The sequence below is a fragment of the Myotis yumanensis genome, unplaced genomic scaffold (assembly GCF_028538775.1).
Source record: "Myotis yumanensis isolate MYYU_CA2020_CCGP unplaced genomic scaffold, mMyoYum1.0.hap1 SCAF_2, whole genome shotgun sequence".
Lineage (NCBI taxonomy): Eukaryota > Metazoa > Chordata > Mammalia > Chiroptera > Vespertilionidae > Myotis > Myotis yumanensis.
The window spans coordinates 102280675-102307471 of NW_027223753.1; the positions used below are offsets into that span (position 1 = coordinate 102280675).

Sequence of the window (26797 nt, forward strand, 5' to 3'; positions counted from 1 at the left end):
CCTATTATAACTGAGGACCTGAGGAGACTGAAGAGCCTTCAGATCTGTGGATGAGACAGGATGGGCTGGGACTAAGAGAGGAGGCCCTGAAGGCACTGGCTGTGGAGACTGCGGAGTGGGTGCAGCAGTGGAAGCCTGGGGCTGAAGTCCCAGGATAGAGCAGCACCAGTACCCCACCACAGTGCAGCCTGGGATGCTCCTCTGAAAAGTGGGCAGGACCATGCAGTGGAGCTCAGAGCCAGGCTACATGGAGGACTGAATCTGGGGGACCCTCTATTTCTTGGAGGAACTTGTGCTGATAAGCAGAAAGTGGGCTTGACAATAGGATAGGAAGGAGGATCAGCCCAGCCACCTGGAACACAGGGGAGGTGCCCTTTTTCCCACCAGCAAAATAGCTGCTTCTGACCCGACCTGCAGAGACCTGAGGCAAGGGGGGACTGCAGTGACCTGAGGCAAGGGGGAACACCTCAGGGCAGAAAATTTGTGCCCCTACAAGTGGCAGAGAGGAGGTGCCAGTAAACCAGGCAGAGCTGAGACATTAGAAGGACAGGAAAGGCCCAACCAGCCCCATACAAAATACTAGCACCACCTCCAGCATGAGCCTGATACCTCTACAGAGCCTAGCTCCATGGGGGAAGGGAGAACAGCTCAAAACAGAGACGATGAAGGTGTGATACTCAAGGCAGACCCAGCCTCTAGGCCAGCGGTTCTCAACCTGTGGGTCGCCAACTTGTGGGTCGCAACCCCTTTGGGGGTCGAACGACCCTTTCACAGGGGTCACCTAAGACCATCAGAAAACACATATATAATTACATATTGTTTTTGTGATTAATCACTATGCTTTAATTATGTTCAATTTATAACTATAAAAATACATCCTGCATATCAGATATTTACGATTCATAACAGTAGCAAAATTACAGTTATGAAGTAGCAACCAAAATAATTTTATGGTTGGGGGTCACCACAACATGAGGAACTGTATTAAAGGGTCACGGCCTAGGCCAGTGATGGCGAACCTTTTGAGCTCGGCGTGTCAGCATTTTGAAAACCCTAACTTAACTCTGGTGCCGTGTCACATATAGAAATTTTTTGATATCTGCAACCATAGTAAAACAAAGACTTATATTTTGATATTTATTTTATATATTTAAATGCCATTTAACAAAGAAAAATCAACCAAAAAAATGAGTTCGAGTGTCACAGGTTCGCCATCACTGGCCTAGGAAGCCCCACCTGCTGGACTACTAGGAGCTTCAACCTATCGGACCTCAGTTAGGCTGCTCAGGGCCAGAAGGGTCAGTGACTCACATTGGCCTCCAGGATAGATCCAGCAAGGGACCACATTCAACATCAGTGTAAAATCCAGTGACACCCACAAATAGCTATCCAAAGGTTTTTGAGTGTGTGTGTGTGTGTGTGTGTGTGTGTGATTTTTGTTTTGTGTGTGTGTGTGGCTCCTTTTTTGTTTTTTGGTGTTTGTTTTTTCCCCTTTTTTCTTCTCTTTTTTCTTTTATACCAATAATTTTTCTCGTTTAGTTCTATTCTATTTTTGTCTCTTTTTATTGTTATTATTAATTTTTATTTTATTTTTCTCTTCTTTCCATGTTACTTATCCTACCTATATCTTAATATATCCATTATTACTATGTTTTAAATTCATTATTATTACTACATTTATTTTCTGTTTCCTTTTCTTTTTTCATCCTATACTAGTTCTTTTAGCTTCCTCCTTGCTTCTATAATGTCATTTTTTCTTCTTCTTTCTCCCCTTTTCTTTATATCTCCTGTAATTCTTTGGCCATGTGTCCTTTAGTATTCCTTTTATTTTTTCTTTGTTTTACTTTCTCTTATTTTTCATTCCTAATCTTTCCTGTTGTTGATTTGTGTAGCTTGATTTTTATGGTGCTTTAGGTTGGGTTTGTTGTGTCTTGTTCTGTCCTGTCAGCACCTGAATGACAGCTGGCATGGCGATGTTGGGGTTGAGCCTCACTGTCAGCAAGTTGGAGGGGAGATCCCTCCCATGAACAGGATATAAACAATCAAGTCCCAATTAAAATAGGAGAGCTCAAATAATGCACACCAGAGAATTCATAGAGCATCCAGCTCAGGAGATCAAAGAGACTGCACCACTGGGCCCCTCAAGACACTTTCTACATAAGGCCATCCCACAAAGACTAGGAGGCATCAAAGTTCTATCTAATAAGTAGAAACAAATACAAAGAGACAGCTAAAATGGGTAAACAAAGAAACATCCCTCTAATGAAAGAAAAGAAGGAATCTCCAGAAAAAGAACTAAATAAAATGGAGGAAAGCAACCTAACAGACATGCAGTTCAAAGTAATCATTATAAAGACACTTAAAGAGCTTAGTAAAAATTACAAGGAACTCAGTGGAAACTACAAAACCATGAAAAAGGAAATAGAAATAATAACTAGAACTAGACAGAAATGAAGAATATATCTGACACCAAAAACACACTGGAGGAGTTAAAAGTAGATAGGATAAAGCAGAGGATGGAATCAGTGATTTTGGAAGATAAGGTAGAAATAAATACCCAATTAGGGCAGCAAATAGAAAAAAGAATTAAAAAGCAGGAAGCTAGCTTAAGGGAGATCTGGGACAATGTGAAATGTAACAACATCCGCATCACAGGAATACCAGAAAGGGGAAAATGTGAGCAAGAAACAGAGAACCTGTTTCAAGAAATAATGACAGAAAACTTCCCTGCCCTGGTGAAGGAAAATGTAACACAAGTTCAGGAGGCACAAAATCCCAATCAAGATGAACCCAAAGACATCCACATCTAGACACCTCATAATTAAAATGGCAAATGTAAAGACAAAGAAAGAATCTTTTTTTAAGCTAGTGTTTATTTAACACTTAATGCATAATAAATATTGTGCTCTTTTTATTTTTCAATTACAGTTGAAATACAACATCCTATATAATAAAAGGCTAATATGCAAATTGTCCCCTCGTGAGTTCAACCCACAGGGAGTTTGACAGCTCACTATGACATGCTCTAACCACCAGTGAGTGGCACAGAATAAAGGAAGGCTCCGGCCAGCAGCTGGCAGCCAGGGGAAGGAAGGCCCCGATTGGCCCTGATTGCCGGCAAGGCCTAGGGATCCTGCCCATGCATGAATTTTGTGCACTGAACCTCTAGTTATTTTATATTGTTTCAGGTGTTTAGCATAGTGGTTAGACAAATATATAATTGATATAGTGATCCCCCTGATAATTTTAGTCCCTGCCTGGTACAATACATAGTTACTACAGATATTGTGCTCTTCACATGCACTATTTCATTTAAGCCATCTTTATGAAACATATTCATCATTTTACTGATGAGGAAATAGGCTTAGAGAGATTAACTCACTTAAGTTTCATGCAGTGCAGTCTAGTGCTCTTCATATAAGACATATCACATTAGTTTTCTTAGTCATAGATTTTTTTCCTTGCTTGTCAGTTTATTTTGTTTATTAGATTCCACATAATATTTTCTAGATCCATCCATGCTGTCTCACAAAGGAAGAATCTTAAAGGCAGCAAAAGAGTAGACAGAAACTTACCTACAAAGGAGTTCCCATTAGAATGTCAGAAGAATTCTCAGTACAAACATGTCATGCCAGAAGTGTTATCAAGGGCCTAAAATGCAAGATTATTGTATTCAACAAGCCTATCATTTAAAATTGAAGATGAAATAAAAAGCTTTCCAGACAAAAAAGGTTAAAGGAGTATATTACCACCAAACCAGTGATATAAGAAATGTTAAAGAAACTGCTTTAAGAAGAAGAAAAGGAGAGAAATGATCATAGCATAAAGAAAATTAAAATGGAAATAAATAAATAACTATCAATAACCTTAAATGTAAATGGATTAAATACTTCAATCAAAATACATAGGGTGACTGAATAGATAAGAAAACATGCCCATACATAAGCTGTCTACAAGAGACCCACTTCAGAACAAAAGACTCACACAAAATGAAAGTGAAGGGGTGAAAAAAAATATTTCATGCAAATGGAAAGGAAACAAAAGCTGGGGTAGCTATACAAATATCTGACAAAATAGACTTCAAAACAAAAGCCATAACCAAAGACAAAGAAAGCCACTACATAATACTAAAGGGAATGATTCAACAAGAAAATATAACCCTTGTAAATATATACACACCCAAAATAGGAGCACCTAAATATATTAAACAAACAAACAAACAAAAAACCCCAAAACTCTTGATGGACTTTTAAGGATAGGTTGACAGCAATACAGTCATAGTAGGAAATTTTAATACCCCAATGGCATTACTGGATAGATCTTCCAGACAAAAAAATCAACAAGGAAACAAAGGCCTTAAATGACACACTAGATCAGATGGACCTAACTGATATTTACAGAACATTTCACCCCAAAGCAAGAAAATATACATTCTTCTCAAGTGCACATGAAACATTCTCAAAGATAGACTACTTGTTGGGACACAAAACAAGTCTATGCAAATTCAAGAAGACAGATATCATACCAAGCATCTTCTTGGATCACAATAGCATGAAGTTAGAAATCAACTATAATAAAATAATTCAAAAACACTCAAATACATGGAGGCTAAATAGCATGTTATTAAACAATGAATGGGTTACCAATGAGATCAAGCAAGAAGTTAAAACCTTCCTTGAAACAAATGAAAATGAATATACAACCACCCAAAACCTATGGGACACAGCAAAAGCAGTCCTGTGATGGAAGTTCAAAGCATTACTCGCCTAACTCAAGAATCAAGAAAACGCACTAATAAACTATCTAACCCTACAACTAAATGAATTGGAAAGAGAACAGCAAGAAAAGCCCAGAGGATACAACTAAACAAATTGGAAAGAGAACAGAAAGAAAAGCCCAGAGGAAGTAGAAGAAGAAAATAATAAAGAGCAGAGTGGAAATAAATGATATAGAAGCAAAAAAAAAAAAAAAAAAAAAAAAAAATCAATGAATCCAAGAGCTGGTTCTTTGAAAAGATAAACAAGATTGATGAACCCCCTAGCCAGACTCATCAAGAAACAAAGAGGGAGGACCCAAATAAATAAAAGCAGAAATGAAAGAGGTGATATAATAGTAACAATGGACACCACACAGAAATACGAAAGATTGTAAGCAAATACAATGAACAACTATATGCCAACAAACTGGACAACCTGGGTGAAATGGACAAATTCCTAGAAACATACAAACTTCCAAAACTAAATCAGGAAGAATCAGAAAAGCTGAATAGGCCAATAACAATTGATGAAATTAAAATAGTAATTTAAAAATTCCAGGCAAACAAAAGTCCTGGAACAGATGAATTTATAGGAGAATTATACTAAACATTCAAAGAAGCATGTCAGGCCAGAAGTGTTAGCACCTATGCCCCTCAAACTATTCCAATGGAATACTATGCAGCTATTTTTTTCTCTCTTTTTAAAAATTTTTTTATTAAGTATTCCATATGTGTCCTTATCCCCACATTACCCCCATCACCCCCACTCATGTCCTCACCCCCCTGTTGTCTGTGTCCATTTGTTAGCCCTATATGCTTGCATATAAGTCCTTTGATTGATCTCTCCACCTTACCCTCATCCTCCACTACATTCCCTCTGAGGTTTGGCGGATTGATCGATGCTTCTCTGTCTCTGGATCTGTTTTTGTTCATCAGTTTATGTTGTTCATTATATTCCATAAATGAGTGAGATCATGTGGTATTTATCTTTCTCTGACTAGCTTATTTCACTTAGCATAATGCTCTCCAGTTCCATCCATGCTGTTGCAAATGGTAAGAACTCCTTTTTTACCACAGCATAGTATTCCATTGTGTAGATATACCACAGTTTTTTAATCCATTCATCAACTGATGGGCACTTAGGCTGTCCAAATCTTAGCTATGGTGAATTGTGCTGCTATGAAAATAGGGGTGCACATAACCTTTCTAATTGGTGTTTCTAGTTTCTTGGGATATATTCCTAGAAGTGGGATCACTGGGTCAAATGGGAGTTCCATTTTTAGTTTTTTGAGGAAACTCCATACTCTTCTCCACAGTGGCTACATTAGTCTGCATTCCCACCAGCAGTGCACGAGGGTTCCTTTTTCTCTGCATCCTCACCAACACTTGTCGTTTGTTGATTTGTTGATGATAGCCATTCTGGCAGGTGTGAGATGGTACCTCATTGTTGCTTTGATTTGCATCTCTCAGATGATTAGTGACTTCGAGCATGTTTTCATATGTCTTTTGGCCTTTCTTCTGTCTTCTTTCAAAAAGTATCTATTTAGGTCTGTTGCCCATTTTTTGATTGGGTTGTTTATCTTCCTTTTGTTAAGTTGTATGAGTTCCCTGTAAATGTTGGAGATTAAACCCTTATCGGTGATAACATTGGCCAATATGTTCTCCCATGCAGTAGGCTTTCTTATTGTTTTGTTGATGGTTTCCTTTGCTGTGCAAAAGCTTTTTATTTTGATGTAGTCCCATTTGTTTATTTTCTCTTTAGTTTCCATTGCCTTAGGAGCAGTATCAGTGAAGAAATTGCTTTGGCATATGTATGAGATTTTGCTGCCTGTGGATTCCTCTAGTATTTTTATGGTTTCCAATCTAATGTTTAAGTCCTTTATCCATTTTGAGTTTATTTTTGTGTATGGTGAAGGTGGTGGTCTAGTTTCATTTTTTTGCATGTATCTGTCCAATTTTCCCAGCACCATTTATTGAAGAGACTGTCTTGACTCCATTGTATGTTCTTGACTTCTTTGTCAAATATTAATTGAGCATATTGGTTCAGGTCAATTTCTGGGTTCTCTATTCTATTCCATTGATCTATATGTCTGTTCTTGTGCCAGTACCAGGCAGGTTTGAGAACAGTGGCTTTGTAATACAGCTTGATATCTGGTATTGAGATCCCACCTACTTTGTTCTTCTTTCTCAGGAATGCTGCAGCTATTCGGGCTCTTTTTTTATTCCAGATGAATTTTTGAGAGTTTGTTCTAGGTCTGGGGAGTGTGTTGAATTTATAGATTGCTTTGGGTAATATGGACATTTTAATGATGTTGATTCTACCAATCCATGAACATGGTATGTTCTTCCATCTGTTTATGTCTTCCTCTATCTCTTTTGTCAACGTCCTGTAGTTTTCTGAGTAGAGGTCTAATTTTTTGGTGTGATGGTAAATGGGATTGCTTTTGTAGTGTCTCTTTCTGTAAGTTCACTATTGGTGTATAGAAATGCCATAGATTTCTTGGCGTTAATTTTGTATCCTGCTACATTGCCAAATTCATTAATTAAGTCTAAAAGTTTTTTGATGGAGTCTTTAGGGTTTTTTATGTACAATATCATCTCATCTGCAAATAAGGACAGTTTTACTTCTTCATTTCCAATTTGGATGCCTTTTATTTCTTCTTCTTGTCTAATCGCAATGACTAATACTTCCAGTACTATGTCGAACAGAAGTGGTGAGAGGCGGCATCCCTGTTTTGTTCCTGTTCTTAAGGGAAATGGTTTCAGTTTTTGCCCATTGAGTATGATGTTGTCTATGGGTTTATCATATATGGCTTTTATTATGTTGAGTTATGATCCTTCTATTCCCACCTTGCTGAGAGTTTTTATCAAAAATGGGTGTTGGATTTTTGTCAAATGCTTTTTCTGCATCAATTGATATGACTATGTGGTTTTTTCCTCTCAATTTGTTTATGTGATATATCACGTTTATTGATTTGCAGATATTGTACCATCCTTGCATCCCTGGGATAAATCCTACTTACTCATGGTGTACGATCTTTCTGATGTACTGCTGGATCTGATTTGCTAGGATTTTGTTGAGGATTTTGGCATCTATGTTCATGAGGGATATTGGCCTGTAATTCTCTTTCATTGTGTTGTCTTTATCTGGTTTTGGTATTAGGGTGATGCTGGCTTCATAGAATGAGCTTGGAAGTGTTCCTTCCTCTTGAGTGTTTTGGAATAGTCTGAGGAGGATAGGTTTTACTTCTTCCTTGAATGTTTGGTAAAACTCCCCTGTGAAGCCATCTGGCCCTGGGCTTTTGTTTGCTGGAAGCTTTTTGATGACTGCTTCAATTTTTTCCATAGTTATTGGCCTATTGAGACTTTTAGAATCTTCCAGGTTGAGTTTTGGAAGGTTGTATTTTTCTAGGAATATTTCCATTTCCTCCAGGTTGTCTAGTTTGTTAGAATAGAGTTGTCCATAGTATTTTTTAACAATCATTTGTATTTCTGTGGGGTCTGTTGTTATTTTGCCTCTTTGATTTCTGATTTTGTTTATTTGGGTCCTCTCTCTTTGTTTCTTGGTGAGCCTGGCTAGAGGTTCATCAATCTTGTTTATCCTTTCAAAGAACCAGCTCTTGGTTTCATTGATCTTTTGTATTGTTTTTTTGGTATTTATGTCATTCACTTCTGCTCTGATCTTTATTATCTCCTTCCTTCTGCGCACTCTTGGCTTTTCTTGTTGCTCTCTTTCTAATTCTTTGAGTTGTAGAGTTAGATGATTTATTACCATTTTTTCTTGTTTTTTTGAGGTAGGCCTGTAGAGCTATAAACTTCCCTCTCAGGACTGCTTTCATTGTGTCCCATAGATTTTGGATTGTTGTGTTTTTATTGTCATTAGTTTCCAGAATGTTTTTAATTTCTTCTTTGATCTCTTTGGCAACCCAATCATTGTTTAATAGCATGCTTTTCAGCTTCCAAGTGTTAAATTTTTTGGTTTGTTTTTATTGTAGTTTGTTTCTAATATTATGCCATTGTGGTCTGAGAAAATGCTTGATGTGATATCAATCTTCTTGAATTTGGGAACACTTTGCTTGTGACCCAATATGTGGTCTATTTTTGAAAATGTCCCATGTGCACTTGAGAAGAATATATATTCGGTGGCTTTGGGGTGAAAGATTCTCAAGATGTCAATTAAGTCCATTTGATCTAGTGAGTCATTTAGGATTGTTGTTTCTTTGCTGATTTTTTGTCTAGAGTATTTATCCAGTGATGTCAGTGGTGTATTAAAGTCCCCTACTATGATTATATTGTTGTTGATCTCTCCCTTGATATCTTCCAGGAGTTTTTTTTATGTATTTGTGTGCTCCTGCATTGGGTGCATATATGTTTATCAGGGTTATATCCTCTTGTTGTATTGATCCCTTCAGTATTATGAAGTGGCCTTCCTTGTCTCTTGTTATGGCCTTCACTTTGAGGTCTATTTTGTCAGATATAAGTATTGCTACTCCAGTTTTGTTTTTCGTTGCCTGAAAGATATTTTTCCATCCCTTCACTTTCAGCCCGTGTGAGTCCCTTCTTCTGAGGTGGGTCTCTTGTAGACAGCATATATATGGGTCATTTTTTTTTTATCCATTCAGCCACTCGATGTCTTTTGATTGGCGCATTTAGTCCGTTTATGTTTAAAGTTATTTTTGAAATGTAGTTGTTTGTAGCCATTTTTATTTTTTGTGCCTGTTTTCTTTCTTTGCTCTTTATTTCTTCTTTTTACACCAGTCCGTTTAGCATCTCTTGCATTGCTGGCTTGGTGGTGATAAACTCCCTTAGCCTTTTTTTGTCTGTGAATCTTCTTATTTCCCCTTCAATAGTGAATGATAGCTTTGCTGGATAGAGTATTCTTGGATTCAGTCCCTTGCTTTGCATCACTTTGTAAATGTCCTTCCATTCTTTTCTGGCCTGATGTGTTTCTATTGAGAAATCATTTGATAATATGGGAGATTCCTTGAATGTAACTTTCTGTCTCTCTCTTGCAGCCTTTAAGATTCTCTCTTTGTCCTTTGCCATGGTGATTATTATGTGTCTTGCTGTGTGTCTTTTCAGGTTCATCTTGTTTGGGATTCTCTGTGCTTGTGTGACTTTTTTCTTCCCCACCTCAAGGACGTTTTCTGACATTATTTCTTCAAATAGGTTTTCTAACCCTTGTTGCTCTTCCTGTTGTTCTGGCACCCCTATTATTCGTATCTTGCTTCATTTAATGTTGTCCCATAGCTCACTTAGGCTCTCCTCCTGTCTTTTAATTTTTTTCTCCAATTTCAGTTCAATTTGGGTGTGTTCTGCTTCCCTGTCTTCTAATTCGCTAATTCAGTCCTCTGCTTCTCCTAGTCTACTGTTGAAACTTTCCATGGTGTTTTTTTATTGCAGCTATATCACTCTTCATTTCTTCTTAGTTCTTACATAAGTTACTGATTTTTTCATCCATTTCTTCTTGATTCTTACATAAGTTGTTGATTTTTTTCCTCCATCAGGTTTATGAACTCTATGATCCTTAGTTTGAATTCCTTTTCTGACATATTGCATGCCTCTGTTTCACTTATCTGCTTTTCTGGTGATACCTCATTTTCTTTCCTTTGGGGTTTCTTTGTCTACCCATTTTGGGTCTCACCAACTGATCTAGATGCCAAGTCGTGCAGGGGCTGCTCCTTGGGTGGCAGTGGCTCCTCGGGCTTTGATTACTCCTTGGGTGGTCACAGAAGTGGCTGCTCCTCAGTTGGCAGCGGCTCCTCTGTGGGTGTTGTTTGCAGCAGTGGTGTCACCTCTGGCTGGTGGAGGAGGCTGCTAGCATGGTTGCTGCTCCTCCACAGGGGAGTGGGCCACTCACACAGCTGCTTCTCCTTAGACTGGGGCAGGCCACATGAGGCTTCTGTTCTTAGGCCTGGGAAAGTCTGTTCACAGGGCTGCTGCTCCTTGGACAGGAGTGGGCTGCTCACGTGTCTGCTGCTCATGTGGTTACTATGCAGCTATTTTTTTTAAAAAAAGGATATTTTTCCCTTTGGGACAGCATGGACCTGGAAAATATGCTAAGTAAAACAATCCAAACTGAGAAGGACAAATATCACATGATCTCACTTATTTGTGGAATATAATGAATAAAATGAATTGACCAAGAAAATAAGACCTGAAGCATGGAGGCATGGAACAGACTGACATATCTCGATGTGGGGGTAGAGGGACAAGGGTTAGGGTTAGGTAAAAGATCCCTCTTTTTAATAGCTGCATAGTATTCCATTGAAATAGTTTGAGGGGGATAGGTGCTAACACTTCTGGACTGACATGTTTCTTTGAATGTTTATTATAATTCACCTACTAAAGGTGACTAGGTGAGATAAACCAAAGAACTTCTATACTTATAGGCATAGCCCATGGACACGGGCTATAGGGTGGTGAAGACCTGGGGTGTAACAGCAGGTAGGGGTTGGGCAGAGGGCGAGAAATAGGAGACATCTGTAATAATGTCAACAATAAAAATATATTTATTAAAAAAACCCAAAATGCTGGCAATGAAAAAAAATACTAAATGAGCATACATGGACAAAGTCTTCCAATGACTATTTAGTAATTGTAATAAACCTAATCATTTACTATAAAGTTTTCTTTCCAATCTTGGCAATGCTTTTAGACAAGTTCCCATGAAAGATAGCATTTACTTTGCTACCTCACTCTCTGTAAAGCCTAGGACCTTCACTGACACCAGCACTTTTCTATGATCTAATTAATGCCTAAATAAAGACGTTCTAACCCTTACAAAAAAGAGAGATTTAGTTTCTCAATTTTACCTTTTGTTATTTCTCAATTTTATAACTTGTATAGCCTTATATTTTTGTTTGAAAGTTTATTATGGTTTTATTTATTTTTCTTATTAGTAAGCATTCATTACTTTCCTGTAAGTACTATTTTTATAGAATTATAGTCATTTTCTTTTTTTTTTTTTTTTTTGGACACTATTAAATTATGTTTTAAACATTTTCCTTGGTCCTGTGCTACTGAAGAAGAGACATTTCAAGTTTCCATGTGGCTAAGTAACATATAAATACTGTTTTTAACCAATCATTTCTAACCACACGATCATATAACAGGCTCAAATGTTCCACTCTTGCTTTTCTAAGTATGGCTGAAAAAAGATGTGTGTGTGTGTGTGTGTGTGCGCGCGCATGCGCACGCGCGCGTGTGTGTGTTTAGAATGGGCTTTATATGAACTTTAAATGAACAGAAAGTACATTCTGTTGTTTATATATTTTTGTTGACAGTATTACCAATGTCCCGCATTTTCCCTTCTTTGACCCCCTCTAGCCAGCCCCTACCCCACCCCAGACCTCTGATCATGCACACATCCACATCCCTGGAGAGACTGAAGATGTGTTAAAGACTTTGAAATGGGAGTTTTCTCAATTATCTGGGTGGGCCCAATCTAATCACACAAGTCCTTAAAAAACACACACATACAACCTTTCCTGGCTGTAATGAATAAGAGGAAGATTTGATGACAAAATAATGGTCAATAAAAGCAACTTTGCTGGCTTTAAAGACTGAGGTAGGGGCCTATGAGCCAAACTAGGCAGCAGCTGCTTCTAGACACCAGAAAAGACAAGTAAATGGCTTCTACTCTAAACTCTCTAGAAAGGAATGCAGCCCTGCCCACACCTTGATTGGTCAGACTTCTCATCTCCACAACTATCTATATATATAAAAGCCTAAGTGACTGTTAACAACCAAACCACCAAAATGACTGGTCGCCCAGTTGCTATGATGCACACTGTCCACCAGGGGGTAGACGCTCAATGCAGGAGCCACCCTTTAGTGGTCAGTGTACTCCCACGGCCCTTCCCCTCAGCTGGCCAACCTCCTGCAGCCTCTCCCCCCACACTGGCCAACCTCCCCCGGTTCTTCCCCGGGGGCCCCGATCTGGGGGCTGGCCAACCTCTCAGGGTACCTCCACCGAGCTGGCTGGTCGGCCCCAATAGGCCTTGATCACTGGCCAGGCCAAGGGACACCATCTGTACATGAATTCATGCACCAGGCCTCTAGTAAGACAATAAGGAAACTAATACACTCACCTTCTGATGCACTGCAACCCTCTAAAAACAGGTGTCTTTTTCTCTTTCCTCACAATAGGTACACCTGTGCCTGAGACATGTAAGAGACCTATTGATGTTATTTTAATCTTGTTTCTTCCATTACATCTGCCTCTGTAGGAGCCTCCAGTGGTGCTTAGTTGAACTTGCTGCCCCTCCTCCAAGGTGCATATGCTCTTAAATAGGTGTGTTCTCTTTCAGGTCAAGCTCATGGGGTTGGCAGGCGGTAAAAGGTAAGGGAGTGAACACCCTTGGCTCATGCGTTTTTCCAAGTATGAGAAAGATTAGCCTCTCCCCTCAGCCTGGAAAGGAGCTGTTCAGACCAAACAGTAGTGCTGTCCACTGTCAGCAGTCTCTCCCAGGGAGGGGCCGGGCCAGCTCCTTCTGCACATGCTGAGTGGATTTTTCTCTTGGCTCAGGAGGCTCCTATATAGAGAACATTAGAAGGTTCTTACCAGCCGCTGGTACTTTTACCAAAACTCAGATCTGCACAGTCTACTTGAAAACTCAAAACTCCATTCTTGTTTGGACTCCATTCTAGCTTTGACAGTGAGCCTTACTCATCTTACTGTTTGTCATCCCAGCAGGAAGCAAGAGTGATACAGGACCAGGAACAAAGGCCCTATTCACTAGCAGTAACATGTAACCATTCACCACTACCTAGAATTAATTCATATTTCAGAGAATGTTTATCTCATCTCCCCTAATGGAGACTGTATCTCTCTTGGGAAGACACCCATAGAGAAAAAAAAAAAACAGTTTGCTTTGGGTAAATAAGAGTCCTGGGTAATTTTAAATGTGTAGTGGGGATTGCCTGGAGAAGGCATATGTGACATGCATCAATTAAAAGTGGTATTGCTAGGGAAAAGATGCCCCTTGACTCATGTTACTGGAGGACATCAGAGATGGGAACTCCCTCAGTTATAGAGAAGAAATAGGGCATTCCTTCATTGCCTTGCCTACGTCATGCTAGGGCCTTCTTCACTGGTCCTCTTTGCTTGGACTGCTCTTTGAGCAATGGCCTTTCCCACCTTCCCCACTCTTACTCTTCCTTCAGGGCTCAGCTCAAACATCACTTCTTTAAAGAAACTTTCTGATACTCCAACTCTAGGGTTTGTGACTCTGGGAACAGAGCTGAAGGGAAAGCCACCAGGATCAGTGTGCCGAGTCAATCTCCCATACCACAGACGCCATCTTTCTTGGGTGGAGCACTCCCTTCCCTGAGACATCAGCCTGGGGCAAGGCAACAACCCCACCCTCTGCACTGCCTCTTGCCCTATCCTACGGAGCTTACATCCTGCTGAGGAGTAACCAGAGGCTCTTTCAGAGACTGAGTCTAACAGGTAGCCTGCAGACAGGGACAGATCCTAGGGTGCAGTAGGACTTTTGCTGACCTGCACCTGGGCCCGATGCTAATAAAGTCTAGCTCAGTTGTACATCTTGGTCCTTCCAGTGCCCCCAGGCCCAGCAGAGGTAGCCACAAACTGTGTATCACTTGTAGCTCGAAACAGGTCGCTGAACATCAATCACAGGCAGTGTCTCACATTGGTCTACACCAGAGTCCATCCTGGGAGGCCCAGAGTCAATACACCCAGTGACAAGCTTCAGACAACAAAAGAGCAGGATCCAATACGCTTCACAGTCGCATATCCAAAGGGAAACCTCAGCAGGCACCAAACCCTGCTAAGGCAAATTCTGCTTCATGTGGTCAGCATCTGTACAGCAGCTTACTCGACTTGGTGTGGGGTGAGTCTCACAGTCAGTCAGTCCTATGCATGAATGGGCCAATAGCAATCAAAACTCAATTACAACAGGAGCGCCCACATAACCCTCACAAGGAACATTCCTGGAGCACCCAGATCAAGTGACCAAGGAGACTGAACCACTGGGTCCCATAGGACACCTACTACATAAGATCACCCCACAAAGAGAGGGAGTCACAGAAAATCTACCTAATACATAAAAACAAACACAAAAAGGCAGCCGAAATGGGGAGACAAAGAAAAGGCCACAAAAGTAAGTTGGGAGAAATCTCCAGAAAAAGAGCTAAATGAAATGGAGGCAAGCAATTAATCAAATATAGAGTTCAAAGTAATGCTTATAAGGATGCTCAATAATATGAAAAAGGACATAGAAATCATAAAAAAAACTAGACAGAAATGAAAAATATAATATCTGAAGTGAAGAATACACTGGAAGGAATACAGAAAGATGGATAAAGCAGAGGACTGAATCAGTGATTTGGAGACAAGGTAGAAAAAACACCCAATCAGAGCAGCAAAAAGAAAAAAGACTTTAAAAAATATATGGAGGGTTTAAGGGAACTTTGGGAAAACATGAAGTGTAACAATATCTGCATCATAGGGGTACCAGAAAGAGAAGAGAGAGAGCAAGAGATCAAGTGAGAACCTATTTGAAGAAATAATGACCAAAAACTTCTCTAACCTGGTGAAGAAAAAAGATACACAAGTCCAGGAGTGCAGAGTCCTAAGTAAGTTGAACCCAAAGAGGCCCAAACCTAGACACATCATAATTAAAATGGCAAAGAGTGAACCTTAAAAGCCACAGAGAAAGACAGTTACCTACAAGAGTGCTCCCATAAGACTGTCAGCTTATTTCTCATCAGAAACATTTCAGGCCAGAAGGGATTGGCATAAAATATTCAAAGTGATGACCAAGACTACTTTACCCAGCAAAGCTATCCTTTAACATTGAAGAAGAAATAAAGAGCTTCCCACTCAAGAAAAAACTAAAGGAGTTTGTTCCACCAAAACAATATACAAAAAATGTTTAAAAGCCTGCTTTAATGATAAAAATAAGAACAACAACAAAAAAAGAGGAACATAGTCAAAGAATTATGTGGCAATAAATATGTACCTATCACAAATCACTTTAAATGCAAATGGCTTAAATGCTCCAATCAAAGGACATAGGATTGGAAATCCTATGAAATCTCCAGAAAAAGAGCTAAATGAAATGGAGGCAAGCAATTAAACAAGTGAGCAAAAAGAATGAGAAAACAAGACCTGTATACATATTGTCTACAAGAGACCCATCTCAGAACAAAAGGTACACACAGACTAAAAGTAAAGGGATGGAAAATGACATTTCATGCAAATTGAAAGAAAAACAAAAGCTGGGGTAGAAATACTTATATCTGACAAAATGGATATTAAAACCAAGCCTAGGAGAGACCAAGATGGCGGCGTAGGTAAACACCGGAGACCGCTGCCGCAAACAACCATTTCAAAAATACAACTAAAAGACTGAACGGACATCACCCAGAACCACAGGAAGGCTGGCTGAAGAGAGACTCTACAACTAGAAGGAAAGAGAACAGCAAATCGAGGCTCAGAGGCGGCGCAGTGTGGAAAATACAAAGGTACCGAGGTGCGCGCAAAGCGGGCTGGTGGCTGAGGGCGCGGTTGTCGTTTTCTGCCGGGAGTGAGTCTCAGACTCTGGGCTCCAGATCCGGGCGAGTCTCTAGGGACCCAGACTCAAACGGGAGAAGCGGGATTATCCGGCATCAGTTGGGACCTGAGGGCAGCTTTCTCTCCGAGGTTTGCAGCGGCTGCCGGGGTTCTGAGAAGCAGAGCCTCTGGGAACGGGACTGAGCGTGGCCATAACTGCTCCCTCCGCCCGCCCTGTTGATCCCGCCCCGCCCAAAACCTGCGCACAGCCATTTGCCGATTGCCTCAGGCAAAGGCTGGATTAGCACCTCCCCAGAAGGCAGACGTTTTCCACACAGCTGATTTCCACAGCCAGCCGGCCTGGTGGTCAAACCCCTCTAGTGTTAACTACAACAATTAAGGCTTGGCTAGAACAAGACTGCGCACAGAGACCACAAGGGGGTGCACCAAGAAAGCATAAAAGATGCGGAGACAAAAAAACATGACAGAAATGGAGGATATGGAGCTAAGAATCGCAATTTTGAGGGCTTGCCATAAATTTGTGCAGAGCCTCACGAAAACTAATGAGACCCTCGATGCTACGATAAAGAAATTAGAAAGTAAGCATACACGGACTGAAATAAAGAATATTATACCCAATAGCAGACCAGAGGAGTACAATAATCAAACCAAAGATTCGACAAAAAACACCCAATTGGAAAAGCAAAATGAAAAAAGAATCCGAAAGTGTGAAGATAGTGTAAGGAGCCTCTGGGACAGCTTTAAGCGGTCTAATATCAGAGTCATTGGAGTGCCAGAAGATGAGAGACAGCAAGATATTGAAAACCTATTTCAAGAAATAATGGCAGAAAACTTCCCCCACCTGGTGAAAGAAATGGACTTACAGGTCCAAGAAGCGCAGAGAACCCCAAACAAAAGGAATCCAAAGAGGACCACACCAAGACACATCATCATTAAAATGCCAAGAGCAAAAGACAAAGAGAAAATCTTAAAAGCAGCAAGAGAAAGAGGCTCAATTACCTACAAGGGAATACCCATACGACTGTCAGCTGATTTCTCAACAGAAACTTTGCAGGCCAGAAGGGAATGGCAAGAAATATTCAAAGTGCTGAATACCAAGAACCTACAACCAAGATTACTTTATCCAGCAAAGCTATCATTCAGAATTGAAGGTCAGATAAAGAGCTTCACAGATAAGGAAAAGCTAAAGGAGTTCATCACCGCCAAACCAGTATTATATGAAATGCTGAAAGGTATCCTTTAAGAAGAGGAAGAAGAAGAAAAAGGTAAAGATACAAATTATGAACAACAAACATGCATCTATCAACAAATGAATCTAAGAATCAAGTGAATAAATAACCTGATGTACAGAACGAACTGGTGATTATAATAGAATCAGGGACATAGAAAGGGAATAGACTGACTATTCTTGGGGGAAAAAGGGGTGTGGGAGATGCGGGAAGTGACTGGACAAAAATCATGCACCTATGGATGAACACAGTGGGTGGGGAGTGAGGGTGGAGGGTGGGATGGGAGCTGGAAGGAGGGGAGTTATGGGGGGAAAAAAGAGGAACAAATGTAATAATCTGAACAATAAAGATTTAATTTAAAAAAAAAACAAAAAAAAAAAAACCAAGCCTATAGTAAGAGACAAAGAAGGGCACTTGATAAAGGGAACAGTTGAACAAGAGGATATAACCCTTGTAAACATTTATACGTGCAACACAGAAGCACTTAAATTTGTAAAGCAAATCTTGATGGACATAAAGGGAGAGATAGACAGTAATACAGTCATAGTAGGGGATTTTAACACCCCTTTGAAATCAATGGATAGATTGTCCAGACAGAAAACCAATAAAGAAATAGTGGCCTTAAATGACACATTAGTTTAGAAGGATTTAATTGATATTTTCAGAGAATTCCACACCAAAGCTGCAGAATATAGATTATTTTCAAGTGCACATCGAATATTTTCTAGAATAGACCATATGTTAGGACCTGAAACAAATCTATATAAATTTAAGAAGATTGAAATCATATCAAGAATCTTCTCTAATAAAAAAATCTATGAAACTAGAAATCAATTACAAGAAAAAAATAACACACCAAGACATGGCGGCTAAATAACATTTTACTAAATAACGAATTGGTTAACAATGAGATCAAGAAGAAATAAAAAGATACCTTGAAACAAATGAAAATGAGAACACAAGAACTCAAAATCTATAGGACACAGCAAAAGCAGTCTTAAGAGAAATTCATAGCATTACAGGCCTACCTCAAGAAACAAGAAAAATCTCAAACAAACAATCTAACTTTATACTTAAAGGAATTAAAAAAACAACAACAAACAAAGCCCCAAGTGAGCAAAAAGAAGGAAATAATGAAGATCAGAGCAGAAATAAATGAGAGCCTAAAACAAAAATACAAAAGTTAAATAAAACCAAGAGTTGGTTCTTTGAAAAGATATATAAGATTGACAAATATTTAACCAGATTCAAGAAAAAACAATATTATATACAAATAAATGAAAAGAAAGAGAAGAAGTAACAAATTGGACAATCTGGACAAAATGGATAAAATCCTAGAAATATACAATACTACAAAACTGAATAAGGAAGAATCGGAGAATCTGAATAGACAGATTACAACTAGTGAAAGTGAAGCAGTAATCAAAAAACTCCGAACAAACAAAAGCCCTGGACTGAATGGCTTCACAGGTGAATTTTACCAAACATTCAAGGAAGAACTAATACTATCCTTCTCTAACTACTCCAAAAATTTCAAGAGGGAAGACTCCCAAGCTCATTTTACAAGGCCAGCATTATGTTAATTCTAAAACCAGATAAAGACACTACAAAGAAAGGAAATTATAGGCCAATATTCCTAATAAACATAGATGCTAAAGTCCTAAAAAAAAATATTAGCAAACAGGATTCTGCAATACATTAAAAAGATTATATACCATGACCAAGTGGGATTAATTCTGGGTATGCAAGGTTTGTACAATATCTGCAGGTCAATAAATGTGATACATCACATGCACAAATGAAGGATAAAAACATAAGATCATATCGATAGATGCAGAAGAAACATTTGATAAAATTCAGCACCCACTTATAAAAACTCTCAGCAAAGTGGTAATCGAGGGAACATACCTTAAAGTAATAAGGGCCATATATGACAAACCCACAATCAACATCATACTCAATGAGCAAAATCTACAAGTATTTCCCTTAAGATCAGGAATAAAACAGGAATGTCCATTTCCCTACTCTTATTCAACATAGTACTGGAAGTTCTAGGCACAGCAATCAGACAATTAGAAGAAATAAAAGTCATCCAAATTGAAAAGGAAGAAGTAAAACTGTCATTATTTGCAGATGACATTATATTTATATAGAGAACACTAAAGATTCCACCAAAACACTACCATAACTGATAAATGCATTCAGTAAAGTAGCAGGATACAAAATAAACATTCAGATTTTCTATTTCATTTCTGTACACCAATAATAAACTACCAGAAAAGTAAACTAGGAAAACAATCCCATTTACAATTGTATAAAGAACAACAACAACAAGTTGTGGAATAAATTTAACTAAAAATATATAAAAAAACATTCTCAGAAAATTGTAAGACACTAAAGAAAGAAATTAAAAAGATAAAACAAGCAGAAGCATATACCATGTTCATGGACAGGAAGAATTAACATCATTAAAATGTCCATACTTCCCAAAGCAAAGTATAGATTCAATGCAATTCATATTAAAATACCAATGGCATATTTTACAGAATTAGAACAAATATTCCAAAAACTTGTATGGAACCACAAAAGACCCAGAATAGACATAGCAATACTGAGAAAGAAGAACAAAGTTGGAGGAATCCCTCTACCTGATATCAAACTATACTACACTAGAGGCCCGGTGCATGAAAATTCATGCACTGGAGGGGGGGTCCCTCAGCCCGACCTGCCCTCAGGGGTGGGAGGTGACCTGGTGATCAGAGGAAGGCGACGCCCCCATCACACCTCTGCTGCTGCCACTGCCAGCAGCACAAGCCTCAGCCAACCCTGGTTACCTGAGCCTCAGGCCTGTCCTAGGCAGCTGGGCAGCTGACATCCGAGGCTTGCCTGTGCCTCGGGCTGGCCATAGGCGGCTGGGCAGCTGACATCTGAGGCCTGCCTGTGCCTTAGGCTGGCCCTGGGCGGCTGGGGGACTGAGGGTGGGTCCAGCTGCACCACGTGCCTGCCACCCCCCACCCCACCCCAGAGGGGCTGAAAGGACTGGGGGACTCCTGTGGGGATGAGGGGACTGGGCACTGCCGTCTTTATGATGGCCAATTTGCATATTCCTTCTTTATTAGATTAGAAGGCTATAGTAATCAAAACAGCATGGTACTGACATAATAACAGACATACAGATCAATGGAACAGAATAGAGAGCTCAGAAATTGACCCATGACTTTATAATCAATTAATATTTTACAAAGAAGGCAAAAACATACAATGGGCTAAAGACAGTCACTTCAATAAATGGTTTTTGGGAAACTTGGAGAGGCAAAAAAATGAAATGAGACCACCAACTTACACCATACACAAGAATAATTCAAAAATAGATAAAAGACTTAAATGTAAGTTGCGAAACCACAAAAATCCTAAAAAAATACATAGGCAGTAAAATCCTGGACATTTCCTATAGCAATATTTTTTTCTGATATATCTACTCAGGCAAGAGAAACAAAAGAAGAAAATAAACAACTGGGATTACATTAAACTAAGTTTTTGCACAGCAACGGAAACCATCAAGAAAATGAAATAACAACCCACTGGATAGGAGAATGTATTCACCAATACATCTGTTAAGGGGTTGATATCCAAAATTTATAAAGAACTTACAAAACTCAACACCAAAAAATACAAACAATCCAATTAAAAAAATGGGCACAGGACCTGAATAGACACTTCTTCAGAGGACATAGAGATGGTCAATAGACATATGAAAAAATGCTCAATGTAATTAATTATCAGAGAAATGAAGTTTAACACCAAAATGAGATATCACCTCACACCTGTCAGAATGGTTATCAACAAATCAACAAACAAGTATGGGCAAGGACGTGGAGAAAAAGAGAGCCCTTGTGCATTGTTGGTGAGCATGCAGACTAGTTTAGCCACTGTAGAAAGCAGTATGGAGTTAGAATCACCTCAAAAAATTAACATTGGAACTGCCTTTTGACCCAACATTCCACTTCTGGGAATTTACTTGAAGAAAACCAAAACACTAATTCAAAAGAATATATGCACCCATGTGTTCATTGCAGCGTTATTTACAACAGCCAAGAATTGGAAGCAGTGCAAGTGTCCATCAGTAGATGAGTGAATAAAAAAGTTGTGACAGCCCAGCCAGTGTTGCTCAGTGGTTGAATATCAACCTATGAACCAGGAGGTCACAGTTCGATTCCTGGTCAGGGCACAGACCCAGGTTTGGGCTCAATCCCTGGTAGGAGGCGTACAGGAGGCAACTGATCAATGATTCTCTCTCATCATCTCTCTGCCTCTCTCTTCCTCTCTGAAATCAATATATATATATATATATATATTAAAGTTATGGTACATTATACAATAGAATATTACTTGGCTATAAAAAAGAAGGAAATCCTACCTTTGCAGCAGCATCAATGAACCTGGAGAGCATTATGCTAAGTGAAAGAAGCCAGTGAGAGAAAGACAAGTACCTTATGTATTCACTCATATGTGGACTCTAACGAACAAAATGAACTAACAAGCAAAATAGAGAGACTCAGAGACGGAGAGCAGGCTGACAGCTGTTAGGGTAGGGTGAGGCTGGGTGGCAGGGGTGGAGGGATTGAACAAAAAAAAATAAACACTTCATGGACATGGAGAACAGTGTGGTGACTGATAGGGGGAAGAGGAGGTGGAGGAGAGTACAGGGGATACATGATGATAGATGGATACTTGACTTGGGGTGGTGAATGCACAATACAGTGTACAGATGATTATGTTGTAGAATTGTGCACTTAAAACCTGTATAATTTTGTCAAGCAGTGTCACCCCAATTAAGTAAATAAAAGAAAAAAGAAAAAAGAAAGAAATATTCTGATTCTCCAGTCAGAATAAGTCTTTTCTTTAGAAAGACATCACTGACTCCATAACTACTTGTCCTTCCTGGTACTTAACACTAATGGTTTTTGTTTTGGTTTGTTTTTTTTTTCCAATTGTTCATTTAATATGTGTGCTTCTTGCTAGACTATATCCTCCATGAAGACAGCAGTACCTGTCTTCTTCACTGGTATCCTAGCATGTATGGTTTCAGACATAAAAATATTTATAAGATTATGACAGCAAAATAGAACAAAGAGTGATGAGGAACAGAAATGGACCAAATTAAAAAGAGAAAAGATGAACATGTAGGGACCCAAATATGGCAGTTAACATAGGACACTAAAGGGAAAAAAAAAAAAGATGAGAGAGAACTGGCCTGTGTAAAAACGATTAAGAAAATAATATTTTTCTAGTTTAAAACAGCATCTATGCCTGAGCCTGAGTTGTACCACCCAGCAAAGACATGAAAGGAAGCCACACTCAAAGTGGAACAAGCTCAGCTTATCACACAAGGATATGAAGGTTCAGACTGCATGTCTTCAAGGAAATGACAGGGTTATTTAAGCTCTTATTAGTATATCCTGTGTTTCTCCTGAATGTAATCCTATCTAATAAAGAGGGAATATGCTAATTGAGCCTCACACCATTGCAAAGATGGCGGCACCCACAGCCAATAAGGAGGTAATATGCTAATTGACTGCCCCGCCCTCAAAGATGGCAGTGCCCACAGCCACAAGATGGCGGCACCCAATCCCCTCAGCCCGCCTGCCTCCAGAGGCCCTCAGACTCCCAGCCGCCCAGCCGCCCAGGGCTGGCCTGTGGCACAGGCAAACCTCAAATGGGGGCTGCCCAGCTGCCCAGGGCCACCTGAGGCTCAGGTAACCAGGGCTGGCCGAGGTTTGCGCTGCCGGCAGTGGCAGCAGCAGAGGTGTGATGGGGGCGTCACTTTCCCTTGATCGCCAGGTCGCCTCCCACCCCTGAGGGCATTGCCTTCCCCTGATCGCCGGATCGCCTCCCACCCCGGACTGTGAGAGGGGGCAGGCTGGGCTGAGGGACGCCCCCCCCCCCCCCTCCAGTGCATGAATTTTCATGCACTGGGCCTCTAGTATAGTTATGTTTGTCGCTATACCCATTAAAGTGAATGCTCAGACTAGAAAGAGATATAGTCAAGTAAATGTTGGCTTTTTTGTATTTCAGACAGATACATACCAATAATATTTAGCTATGCCAATCATTGAAATTTTAAAGTAAATAATTCAACTCTGAATTCTCTCTCCCTCCAGTTAGACCAACAGTTCTGTTTTCCTGCAGAGATGGGATTAGCCTTCAGAAGGGCATTATGCCTCTACCAGAAGTCACATCACTTTGATAAGTCAAGGCATTTTAGCTCCATCTCCCAGAAAAGAGTGCTAATCATTTGAGAACTACAATGGATGACCCTCAACCTCAATAAGCAGTGAAATGATTCCCACTGACTCATGCACATGATGTCATATGCAACTTGATGATGATTTTTTCTTAATGACGAATGTGAAATTATTCTACTTTTTCTTTGCATCTTCTGGAAGGCAATAAAATTAAAAGGTATAACTAAAAAAGAAGACATATATAACCTATAGTTTCTATAATCTGAAGTTATCTAAAGATACATGTCCAAAAAATTATAAGAAGTACATTTAAGGAGAAGAGTTAAGTAATAAAAAGCTCTGAAATAAATATTTTTTGTTAATAAGTAATCTTATATTTACGATGTAGGTGAAGGTTTATAGACAAATAGAAAAAAGGAAGAAATGAATAAATGGATTGGCATTTCCCTCCCAGAGTGTATGTTTTCTGCCAACAGAATTATCTTTGTCTTTAAACATATCAGCTTAGTTGAAAAGAGCAGAGAGTCAGAGCCTGCTCTATAATTTAATTATCAGAGATAATCACCGCTAATACTTTGGTATATAACATTTCACACCTTATGCATGAAATATGGTTATGTAATATGCAGGCTGTTCAGTATTCATGATAGCCACAAGGAGGAAACAACCTAAATGTCCATCAACTGATAAACTGTGACACATCCACACAATGGAATATTATTCGGCAATAAAAAGAAATGAAGAATTGACACATGCTACAACATAGGTGACCCTTGAAAAGACTGTGCTGAAAGAAACCAGTTACAAAGACCTTATGTTATATGATTCTAACCCCATGAAATGTCCAAAACAGGCAAATCTATAGAGATACAAAGTAGCTTAATGGTAGCTTAGGAATGGGAGGTAGGACAGGGTATCACTACTAATGGGTATAGGGGGAACAAAACTGTTCTGAAATGAGATTATGATAAAGCTGTGAAAATACTAAAAAAATTGATTGTACACTTTAAATAAGTGAGTTATATGGTATGTGAATTATATCTCAATAAAGCTAGTTTTTAAATAAGCAAAAATATTTACACAGGCAACTGCTTCATCCCCTCTTTGCAGTATAATAGATATAGACACCTTATTCCATTTCAGTAAGATATGCAACTATACTGTTATGTGTGAGTGTACAATGTTCTACTATATTGATATACTGATATTTACTTATCTAGTGCTTTATTATTAGACTAGAGGCCCAGTGCATGAAATTCGTGCATGGGAGGGGATCCCTCAGCCTGGCCTGCACCCTCTCCAATCCAGAACCCCTCTGGGGATGTCTGAATCCCTGCGGGATCGGGCCTAAACTGGTAGTCGGACATCCCTCTTGCAACCACTGGCTCCTAATCACTTGCCTGCCTGCCTGCCTGATCTGATCACTCCCTAACTGCTCCCCTGCCAGCCTGGATGCCCCCTAACTGCCCCCCAGCCAGCCTGGTCACCCCCTAACTGACCCCCTGCCAGCCTGGACGCCCCCAAACTGCCCCCTGCTGGCCTGAATACTCCCTAAGTGCCCCCCGGCTGGCCTGGTCACCCCCTAATTGCCCCCCTGCTGGCCTGGTCGCCCCCTAACTTTCTGGAAGGAAGTTGGACATCCAGAAGATGTCCGGTTGAACTGGTCTAATTAGCATATTACCCTTTTATTAGTATAGATAGGAACTTATTTCCAATTGCTGCATTAAACACCCATGTATGCATACATCTTTGCACACCTGTCTATTTCTATAGAAAACAAAAAATATAACTGCCCTCCCCTGCAGGCCTGGTCGCTCCCAACTGCCCTCCCCTGCAGGCCTGGTCTGCCCCAACTGCCCTCCCCTGCTGGCCTGGTTGCCCCTAACTGCTCTCCCCTGCAGGTCTGGGTCTCCCCAAACTGTCCTCTCCTACAGGCCTGGTAAAGGGTCTGCATTCAATCATACTGCCTGATGGTCCTCCAGAAAGGCCATAGTAATTTTTTAAAAATATACTTTTACTAGTGGCCTGGTGCATGAAATTCGTGCATGGGGGGTGGGTATGTGCGTCCCTCAGCCCAGCCTGCACCCTCTCCAATCTGGGACATCCCTCTCACAATCCAAGACTGCTGGCTCCCAACCACTTGCCTGCCTGTCTGCCTGATTGCCCCTAACTGCTTCTGCCTGCCAGCCTGATCACCCCCTAAACACTCCCCTGCCAGCCGGATCGACGCCTAACTGCTCCCCTGCCAGCCTGGTCGCCCCCAACTGCCCGCCTCTGCTGGCCCAGTCACCCCTAACCTGCCCTCCCCTGCAGGTCTGATCGCCCCCAACTGCCACCCCTTGCAGGCCTGGTCCCTCCCAACTGCCCTCCCCTACTGGCCTGATCACCCACATCTGCCCTCCCCTGCCAGCCATCTTGTGTCCACATGGGGCAGGACATCTTGTGTTTTGGAGTGATGGTCAATTTGCATATTGCCTCTTTATTTTATAGGATTGATTTCAGAGAGGAAGGGAGAGGGAGAGAGGGATAGAAACATCAATGATGAAAGAATCACTGATGGGCTTCCTCCTGCATGCCTCCTACTGGGGATCAAGCCCGAAAACCAGGCATGTGCCCTGATGGGGAATTGAACCATGACCTCCTGGTTCATAGGTTGACACTGAACCACTGAGCCACACTAGCTTGGCAAGGCCATACTAATAATTAACATTCATCCTAATGGAATAAATAATATTATTGTCTCTACATTCCCACCAATGCTGAGCATATCAAACTAATTAATCTCTGATAATGAGAGGTGACATAATTTTTTAAATGTGTATTTCTTTCATTATTGAATTTGAACACTTTTAGTCATTTGATTTGTCAATTTTTTATCATCTTTTTAATTTTTCTGACATATGCTACAAATTGTTCTCACCAATATGTCTTCTAGTCTTGCTTTATGGCAACTCTCTCCATACACATTCTAACATTTTATATGCATAAATTTATTGTTATCTTTATGGCATCTGGCCTTAACACC

General features: G+C 40.1%; 1 protein-coding gene across 4 annotated transcripts in view; it reads right to left on the bottom strand.

Moving 5' to 3' along the window:
- The window catches only part of GK5 (glycerol kinase 5), a 174065-nt gene that overhangs the window by 51006 nt on the left and 96262 nt on the right, over positions 1-26797 (bottom strand). The gene's annotated exons all lie outside the window — the stretch shown is intronic.